Here is a 10084-nt window from a genome sequence, read left to right as displayed (position 1 = left end):
TGAAATAGGGGAATAAAATTAAGAGGTACAATATTCCAGTTATAAATAGGCAATACACTGGGATGTAATGCACTGCACAGGGAATATAATCAATAATATTGTCACTTTGAACCGTGACCGATGGTAACTTGACTTATTGCAGTGATCATTTCATAATGTATGTAAATATCAAATCATTATGTTGTATACTTGAAACAAATACAATATTGTATGTCAATTCTTCATTTTGAAAAGATAAGGAAAAACAAAAACTGTGTTACTATTACATATCTCTGTTCATCCAGCAAAACTTTTTAACTCAAAAATGTTTGAAAAATTTGCTCCCATAAATAGAGTAAAAGAGGAAACAAAAAATGGAAGTGGGATTATATGTACTTAAGGGAAATATGTGTACTTACTCCCATGATTCTGGGCTCTACTGGATTCCAGGAAACATTTCAAAAATGCTCATTGAATTGCATTGATTGATTGTTATTGTTATTACGTTGGTTTAGAAGCTGAGATTGCCTTTTAGCCAATGCAGCTTCTCATACTATTAGGTCAAAAGGCAAAAAGATATTTATGTAGACTGCCATGATTAATACTCACTATCAGGGGAGTATTACATAATTGAATGAAGAATATGAATAGAACTCAGGTGATCCTCTAAAGTACCCACTAATAGAACTACATAGAATACAAATGTTACTGCAATTTATACAGGTAGGATCATCAAAATCACAGATTCTTATTGAGAAAAGTATAGATCATACTGTGGGTACAAAAGCCTGACAAGTTGAGGTACTGCCTTAAAGCCAGAAGAATCTGCAATGGGTGATTGAGGAGGTAATTTGTAAATATGTACCATAGCTTCCTGTTTAGTTTTAAACACCAAGGACTGTAGCCTTTGTCCATTTTTAATTCCTTTCTAGTGTTTATATTTATTTCTATATTGTAGGTAACAAACTTTCTTCCATAGAAATGAATACGGAGTCATAGAAAGACATTGGATCAAGAGTTTGATAGAGGTTGGATTCAGTATTGAATTATGAGGAAATTTAGGATTTCCTAGAAAGTCTGTACTTAGAATTGAATGTAAAAACTGATCAAATTTTAGGTCCTCTTCCTTTGGAAATGGAATGTGTTTTAGTAGTGTAAGGAACCCTTGAATTATGTCCCGTGGAATCAATTGTTTTCCAAGTATAAAAAGAGGAATACACGCAGATAGTGGTGAAAAAATTTCATTATAGTAGATAATTGTCACTTATTGAGTAGCTATAATTTAAATAGATTAAATTTAGAATTCCTAGTTTTATTGTGTATCTGGTGGGAGGCAAGTCCCCATCCTACATCCACACTCTAAAAGGTCCCTGACACATGAGCTTGGGTTGGTGAATCAGGTCTTCCTTACTTAGGCACTGAATATTAGGAGAGAATCACAAATTTCAAGAGAAGTTAGAGGTTACTCAAGTTGACAGAGTCAGAGTTTCAATGGTGGCATTTGCAAGAATTTGTAGAATTGAGTTTCCAGTGATAAAATGCCCAGAGTGGCATCCATCAGTTTATTTCAGTAGCCTGTGGTCTCCTAACCAATTACCTTGTTACTGTTCATTTTTTTCAGTCTTGTTTTCCAAATTCACCCTAGGTCAATTTTATATTATCTCAAGTGATTTCCATTCACATGCTACATTTCTGTTTTTGAAACAAACTGCAAGGAATTTGAGAGATGCCCTCTAAAGTTAGATATAACAAGTATACATTTGCCCTAGATGAAGCTTCTGAATATAAAGATGAAAAAGTCAACAATCTACTGAAGAAATGAGGAAGTTGAAATGCTCAGTTTACATTGCACCAATTGTGAGGTAAATATGAGTTTGGAAATTCTATGTCATATTCATTTTATGATATAATATAGGAAAATATTATGATCGTGTATTTCATCTTGAGTCTATCCTAAACTGCCAATACCTTATGGAATAGTTGGTAGAAGTTGCAGCAGCATATAAATATTGAATACTGCAGTTAGATAAATACTATGGCTGTAAAAATTTGAAAAGATTTCCTATGGTTCTTTGTTGGATCAAAAGCCAACTTTTCAGACTCCCAGTGGCTCACTCCCAGATAAATTGTATTTATCTTATTAATGTGACAGGCAATGGAAAACAGCTATACCAAAATATCAGACCCCCCAAAAATGTTTTGCTATTTTGTCAAAAAAAAAAATACAAAAAAAAAAAAAAAAAAGACTCGAGACACCTGGTTGGCTCAACAGTTGAGCATTTGCCTTTGGCTCAGGGCATGACCCCAGATTCCCAGATTGAGTCCTGCTTCAGGCTCCTTACATGGAGACTGCTTCTCCTCCTCTGCCTGTGTCTCTGCCTCTCTTTCTGTGTTTCTCATGAATAAATAAAATCTTTTAAAAAAATGACTCATTTCAGTTGCTTTTCCTGAGGTCTCTTGTATTTCCCATCTATTCTTGATCTATAAATATTATTGGGTTCCTAGCTTACCTATGGGCCCAATTTTTATTTATACTTCATTCCTATATGATCACATCTAGTTTCATGGCTTTAGATAACATCAATATGCCAATTCTTCCCAAATTTCTCTCTAAACCTAAGCTTTTCCTTGAACTCCAGACTCATATATACAACAGTATACTATTAGGTGACAGAACCACATGAAATTGATGGCATTCAAGTGTTTTTAGCTTACAAAAAAAAAAAAAAGAAGAAGAAGAAGAAGAAAAGAAAAGACAATTTTATATGATTCAAACTAATTTATATCTTCACTTGTATGCTGTATAGTAATCTCATATTTAACATTTAACACAACTGATAACTTTGTACCTCTTTAACTCCTTGTCAAAACTACATCCAACCCAGGTTTTTCATCTCAGTAAAAGGCAAAAAATTTCACACGGTTGCTCAGGATTAAAACCAAAGACACTTTCGGTGGTCTTAACACTCCCTATTTTTTGTTCTACTTCCAACATATCCTGTAGCCCCTTCTTTCCTTTTCAAAGACTAAAATCCTGTTAAAGGTATCATTATGTCCTACCTTGGCTACTATTATGTTCTCCTGACTAGTCTATCTCTATATTCCATCACTTTTAGAAGTCCTGTTCTAGTAGCAGAAGAGTTTCCAAAATGTGAATTACATTATGCTTATCTTGTGCTTAACACAATTAACATATCAGATTCATATAATAAAATGTTGATGATGTATCATGCTCGGTAAAGTCTTACATATTCTGGATCCAATTTATTTTTGTGACCTCATCCAGCATCACTCTTCCCTTTTCCTCATGACTTTCCATTCACACTGGTTTCTTTGCCCCCAACATGCCAACCTTGCTTTTCCCTTAGTGTGTTAGAGGAGCTCTCATCTCAGTTTTCCTATAGCTCTGTCACTTAGTTTCCAGTTCAAAAGTCACATCCTCAAAGAAGACCCTAATAATCCTATCTATCCAAAGTAACTTCCTTTAGGTAAACTCACTCTCTTCCATTACCAACATTTTTTTTTTCTTCACAGCACATTCTATGAAATTTTCTAGAATATTCTTACTTGTTTATTGCCTGTTTTTCCCTATCCCCTCGTATGTTCCAGAAAAAAAAGAATTTACTTTATAATTAGAACTTTGCCTATTTTGATTGGTACTATAAACTTTGCATAGTGCTCCAGGTATCTGGTAGTCAAACTATAAATGTGTTGAAAGAATGAAGAAAATGTATTCTGTGAACTGCTGAAACAAATCGAGATTATATTCATTTCTTAAGTGGGTCATGCACTGAGGATCCATGGAGAACTCTTTAAAGCAGTATATTCTGAAAAATTATAGAAATATTTTATGACTTTTTTAGAATTTCAGAATATTTTATAAATTTATCATATTTTTAGGAGGATGAATTACTCTTTAAGTTATTGTGGATGCACTTAAAATATACAAATCTAGATGAGCTATTGCTTAACTTCCTTAAGAAAGAGTTTGGCGTCAAGAATTGAGTTAAAGTTGGGATCCCTGGGTGGCGCAGCAGTTTGGTGCAGGCCTTTGGCCCCAGGGCGTGATCCTGGAGACCTGGGATCGAATCCCACGTCGGGCTCCCAGTGCATGGAGCCTGCTTCTCCCTCTGCCTATGTCTCTGCCTCTCTCTCTCTCTCTCTCTGTTACTATCATAAATAAATAAAAATTAAAAAAAAAAAAAGAATTGAGTTAAAGTTATAAAAGACATGGTGCTTGTCCACAAATATCAGAGAGATGGCAGTGGAATCCTGGAATCCCGTCCTGAAGGGTCATCTGCCCTGGGAATATTCTGGTATCAATGTCAGTTGAGCACAGCAGATGGGTACTATGCAGAAAAGAGTTTCTTTGGCATACTTGAGACTGCTGTTCTTAGAAAAAGCCTTGCTCATAAGGTAGGTCCTTGGCTGGCATCTGGTAACTTGGTTTTGGGAGTATTTCCAGTCAACAACTAATTGATTAGGGCAGCTCATGGTGCCTAGATTACTTGAGCAAGCAATGGAGTTTAATCCTAAACACCTACTTTCCTTCTGGGAGTCTGGAATTTTGCTATATGCTAAAAAGAGAGTGCTTATGTGATTAGTCCCCAATAAAAGTTTGAGTGCTGAGTCTCTAATGGGTGTTTATAGTAGACAATATTTCACATATGTTGTTGCGGTGTTGTTGATGGGAGAAGAGTTCACTCTGCATGACCCCTCATAGGCAGAAAAGAGCATAAGGAAGCCCACACAGGAATTTATGGGAGATAGCTGTAAGAAGGCCTTGCAATTACACAAAGTGGGTTAGAAGAACATAAGGCAGAAAGCTGTCTCTCAGGTGGAAAGCCACCCTCCAGGGCAAAAGTGCCCAAGATTAGCCAGGAACACAACAGAGACACTTAAAACCTAACCTCTGACTAGAATGCTTGTCTCACTAGCTTTGTTGTCACAGATTGCAATCACCAGGAGATGAATGCCCGCCACCTATTGTTAGCTAAACTTAGTATATGTTAATGATTGCCTTGTGATCCTTGCCTCAAGCACCTACCCCGGATTTTGTCAGGAAACCTGAGTGAATACAAGTAATGGCAAAGCCTTCCCTGGGGCTCTTGTCCATTACTGACATTAACCTCTCTTGTTCTCATTTCTGCCTTTGTTCTGCTTGCTTGCTGGATGGGGGAGAACTTCTCAGGCTTCAATGGCCTGCAATAGGGATTCATCCAGATTCCACCTGTGTCTTTTTTCCTTTGTGGTCTAGCTGTGTATTCTGACAGCATCACTATTTCATTTAACCACAAATTAAACTAAACAAAAATAAATAAATAAAAGACGTGGTGCTTGTTTGGTCTTGCTTTCTAGTGTTATTAGTATTAGTATTAGTATTAGTATTATTAGTTTAGTGTTAGTATTCTGGGGTAACTCATAAACATAAGTTGCTGCATCTGACCCCTCCTACTACTGTGAGAGAAGCATGATGTTTATTGAGAGTTTTGGAGTTAGTAAGCAACAAATACATCATTTGGACTTGTCAGTACAACTCTTTTACCAAAGTTGGACGTGAGAGTTATTCTTATTATCCCTTGTGATACACCAGTGAAATTTTTACCCTCTGTCCTGAAGTACACAAAACTTTGGGCTCTGCAACACAGACTTATTAGCTCCCATGGGAGAATCCTTTCACCAGAGAACTCAACAATGGTTTCCAATACATTGCAATTTGAATTTGCCACCAGACCACTTTAGGTTCCTAATGATAGTGAATAAAAAATTAAAGAATCTTACTCTCCCAGGTGAGATATTTAGGTTAAGAGCTACTGTACTCTAAGGAAATTAGGTTTCTACTTTATAATAGTAAAAAGAAGATTATGTTTGGAATGTAGGCAATACCTTGGAGTGCCTTTTGGTACTTCTATGTCCTGTACTTAAAGGTAATTTGAAACTATAACAACCCTAATTCTGTGTGACTAATGGCCCAGAACCTTCAGGAATGAAGGTATGGTTTCCCCATCAAACAGGAAAACACATCCAGCCAATGTAATAACTGAGGGCAGTCATGAATGGTTAGGAAAAGAAGATAATTATAAAAACTGGCTATGGCCACATGAATAATTAGAAACAAGGACTACAATAGTTATTTGTATTTTTCCTTATATCAGTATAAGCATATTTGATCATGTATCAAATATTTACTTCTTTTTCTTTCCCACCCCCCTCTTGTCAAACACAAGAAATGTTCATTGATGCTGGCCTCCTACCTCAAAATTTGAGTTATAAGAAATCAAGAGGAATGTGGTTCAGCTAGGAGAGGAATTTTACACCAAGATGGTTAAAATAATTTTTATCCTCTTTGGGGAAAGATTAGCATGTTTTTTTTCTTGTTATGAGAGATAGTTGCATCATTAAAGATGAAGCATCACTTTGTTATTACCTTTGTTTGGAAATTTTGTATAGTTTATTTATTTATCTAATGATCTTAAGTATTTAATTGCTTTCTGAGGTACCTTTTTGGTGTGACACGCTTTTTTTTTTGTATATATTTTTTTATTGGAATTTGAATTGCCAACATATAGCATAACACCCAGTGGACATCCTGTCAAGTGCCCCCCTCAGTGCCTGTCACCCAGTCCCCCCAACCCCCTGCCCATCTCCCTTTCCACCACACCTTGTTCGTTTCCCAGAGTTAGGTGTCTCTCATGTTCTGTCACCCTCACTGATATTTCCCACCATTTTCTCTCCTTTCCCCTTTATACCCTTTCACTATTTTTTATATTCCCCAAATGAATGAGACCATATAATGTTTGTCCTTCTCTGATTGACTTACTTCACTCAGCATAATACCCTCCAGTTCCATCCACGTTGAAGCAAATAGTATAGTTTAAAATAGTGTATATATTGAAAAAAATAAATTAAATAAAATAAATAAAATAAAATAAAATAAAATAAAATAGTGTATATATTGGCCAAAATGACAAGGAATTGATTATGGGAGCTTTAAATTATGTTGATTTAGCTTAGGTAGAACTGTCTCCCTTCTGAATTCCTGTTCCTTCATAGTTCTGGGATAAGGTTGGCCTAACCTGGAGAAATTTGCAGAAGATTCAGAAGGCAAAGTGAAACAACAGCATGTTAATGCTTAGCAAGTGAGGTTAAGTGCTGCTACGTACAAGGTACGTCAAGATTGTGTTGACGTGCCTTGTAGATCTGGCAAAGCAGCCAAGTTGCAGGTGCTTTACTTCCTATCAGATATCTCCTTTCAGCTTCTCCAAATCCTGGAAGCAGTTTTTTTTTTTTTTTTTTTTTTTAAGATTTATTTATTTATTCATTCAGAGAGAACAAGAGAGAGGCAGAGACAGGGAGCCCGATGTGGGACTCGATCCCGAGTCTCAAGGATCACTCCCCAGGCTGTAGGCAGCACTAAAACGCTGCCCTGGAAGCAGTTTTTGAAAAGTGTCATGTTCAAGTGCATCAGCAATTTTACTGGTTGTCTAAATCATCAACATTGGGAGTTTAACCTCAGGTTTCCAGCTCACTTTTGCATATTCCAATTTGCCATTACTCTTCCTTCACTTCATGTCATCCATTTTTTTTCCCAAACTGTGGGACATTTTGAGACTTTAGAAATAGCAGCAGATGCATGGGCTACTCTTATGCAGACTTCATCAATACGCACAATCCCATAAGATTTCTTACTGGCTTTGTTTCTTTGATTAAAAGAGCTTGATACAGGCTGACTGGCTACACCTGAGTGGCAGCATGGTGCCCCATTGTCCAGGCCATTAAAGTAGCAGAATAAATCTCATAAAGGCAGGCAGCACTAGAATCTAGAATCTGCACATTGGGATGGGAAAGGCTGTCTAGCACTGAAAATCCTAAGCAAGAATGTAAGAAAAGAGCTCAACAGAGTAGACCAGAGGTGTCATGCCAGCCACCTCTGAAAGTGGAAGAAGATGATTCTGGCAGAGAAGAAACACCTGGGCATCAAGGATGGCCCTCCTCATCAGGTATTGGTGGTGCCCCTGCACAACAGGATTTCCCTGACAGATGACGTTAGTTGTTTCAAGATAAGGACACTGGAACAGTACACTTGAATGAATGGGAAAACACCACTAGCTCTTTGCTGTTAGGCACTCCTTAAAACATCAGTGATTTTTCACATTTACGAGGTCAGGGGATCTGCACACTATGTTAGACATGGCTAAAGTGGTACATACCATCCTTTTCCTCCTCGATCCACTAGAAGGCTGGGGCAGCACTGGGAATTACTGCCTTTCCTGCCTCTTTGTTCAAGGTCTTCCCACCTATACACAAGCTCTCCAGGGGATTTTTGGCCTCCCACTGAAGAAACAAATAGATGTCAGAAAGAAGCTAAGTAAAGCAACAGAGAAGCACTTTCCTGGTGACAAACTTCTATTGGACACTCAACAGGAGGTAAAGATGCTACTCAGGCAGCTGGATAACCAAAAGCAATGGCATCTTTCCTTTCCAGATTGACAAGCCTAACCTGTTTGCACATGCTGCTGATTTTGTGCCCAGTGAAAAGAAAAACTTGGTGAGCACCTTGAAAAATCTCAGGCTCTATTCATGAGCAGACTCTGAGTGTGACTAACTTGCTGCATATTACTGGACAAGATTATTTCCAGATGAAACAGATAGATGCCCCTATGGACCATTTCCCTTTAAATCCTAGAGTGGTCAAATTCCAAAAGGCCCTAGCAGTGGCAATGGAGATTTGCACTAGGATACTATAGCTGGTATGGAGGAAGACCTTAAGGTCCTAACAAAGTCAGACCCTGGTAGACAAGAATCTTTGTAAACAGAAGTTATCCCAGATTTGATGGAAGAGGAGAAAACTTGGCCCACGGAGGGGTAGCTAAGCAAGGCAAAATTACTTCTTGAAGGAAAATTCCAAGGTGGTAAAGACGATTCCCAAAGGGATATCAAATTAGCAACCTGAATAGATTTTGGATGAGGATGGTCTAAGTGGTGGGGAAGATGAATATGATGATATGGAACATGAGAATTTTATTGAGGAAGCATCTCAGAATAAAGATAGTGAAGAGGAATGGAGGAAGAATGTGAAATGGACTATAGGAGAGTCTGTCATCTTCAGAGGGTCCTGAGAAAAACCTTCCTCAAGATTAAGCTCTCATCTTTCATTTTCAGAGCTTTAGTAATATTAGGAAATGCATTTTTAAAGAAACTAAGGGGGAAAAAGTTGAAGGAACTATGGTTGGTTGATATGTCATACTTCATGTCTGAAGTTCCTGTGTCAGTGGTTGAGTACTTCAAGCAAAGAGAACTGTTGATTCCATTTTCATTACCACCTGATGAGCAGAAGATGTCAATATTGAATATGGTAGTGGGCTGGAACTCTGGCAACACTAAGCCAATGGAAGCTAGAGTAGCTGATCTTCCATTGTGGGTTCAGGCACTTCCAAGCCTCACCTTTATTATCTCAGCACACTGTGGCAGATAAACACCAATTTTAGAGACTTCTTATCCACTGACAGGGCCTTGGTGGTGACATTATATGGCCCAATCACTTTTTCTCCCGCATCTGTGCTGCTTTTCCAATAGAATAGCAATGGGAGACCCAGCTTCATCACCATAGGCTTCTATGGTCAGTGAATCCAGACAGAATGGTCATCAAGAGAGTTATTTTGAGTGGTCATCCTTTCAAAATGTTTGCTAAGATAGCAGTAGTGCATTACATGTTCTTAAACAGAGAAATGTGTTATGATTAAAACCAGTGGAACTGAAAACAAAGTGGGGCCACAGGGGATATATCAAGGAGCCTTTAAGTACTCATGGCACCTGAAGTGCAGTTTTGATGGGAAGCTAAAATCCCAGGACACAGTACTGATGAACCTCTATAAACCAGTTTTCCCCAAATGGATTTATGATCCCGATGTACCAGAACCAGTACTGTGGGTGAAAAGTGAGATTTCTTCAGCAGTGCTCGAAGAGGACATGGAGCAAATAGCAAACTATTATCTTACTGAAACATCTACTTTCCATTACGATTTTGAAAGCTTTTTGAGAGGGGAAAATAAGAAGTTGAATTAACCAGAAAACAAAATTTCTGAGTGTCTGCGGACACTGAATC

The 10084-nt window shown here is 37.7% G+C and overlaps 1 pseudogene; it reads left to right on the top strand.

Annotated features, from left to right (window-relative positions):
* Window positions 1-4330: 4330 nt before the first annotated feature.
* LOC100686405 lies at window positions 4331-10044 on the top strand (annotated as a pseudogene).
* The last annotated feature ends 40 nt before the right edge of the window (window positions 10045-10084 follow it).

Source organism: Canis lupus, chromosome 13 (genome assembly GCF_011100685.1).
Source record: "Canis lupus familiaris isolate Mischka breed German Shepherd chromosome 13, alternate assembly UU_Cfam_GSD_1.0, whole genome shotgun sequence".
Lineage (NCBI taxonomy): Eukaryota > Metazoa > Chordata > Mammalia > Carnivora > Canidae > Canis > Canis lupus.
Note: the sequence above shows the minus strand (reverse complement) of the source record. Positions and strands in the feature narration are given on the sequence as shown.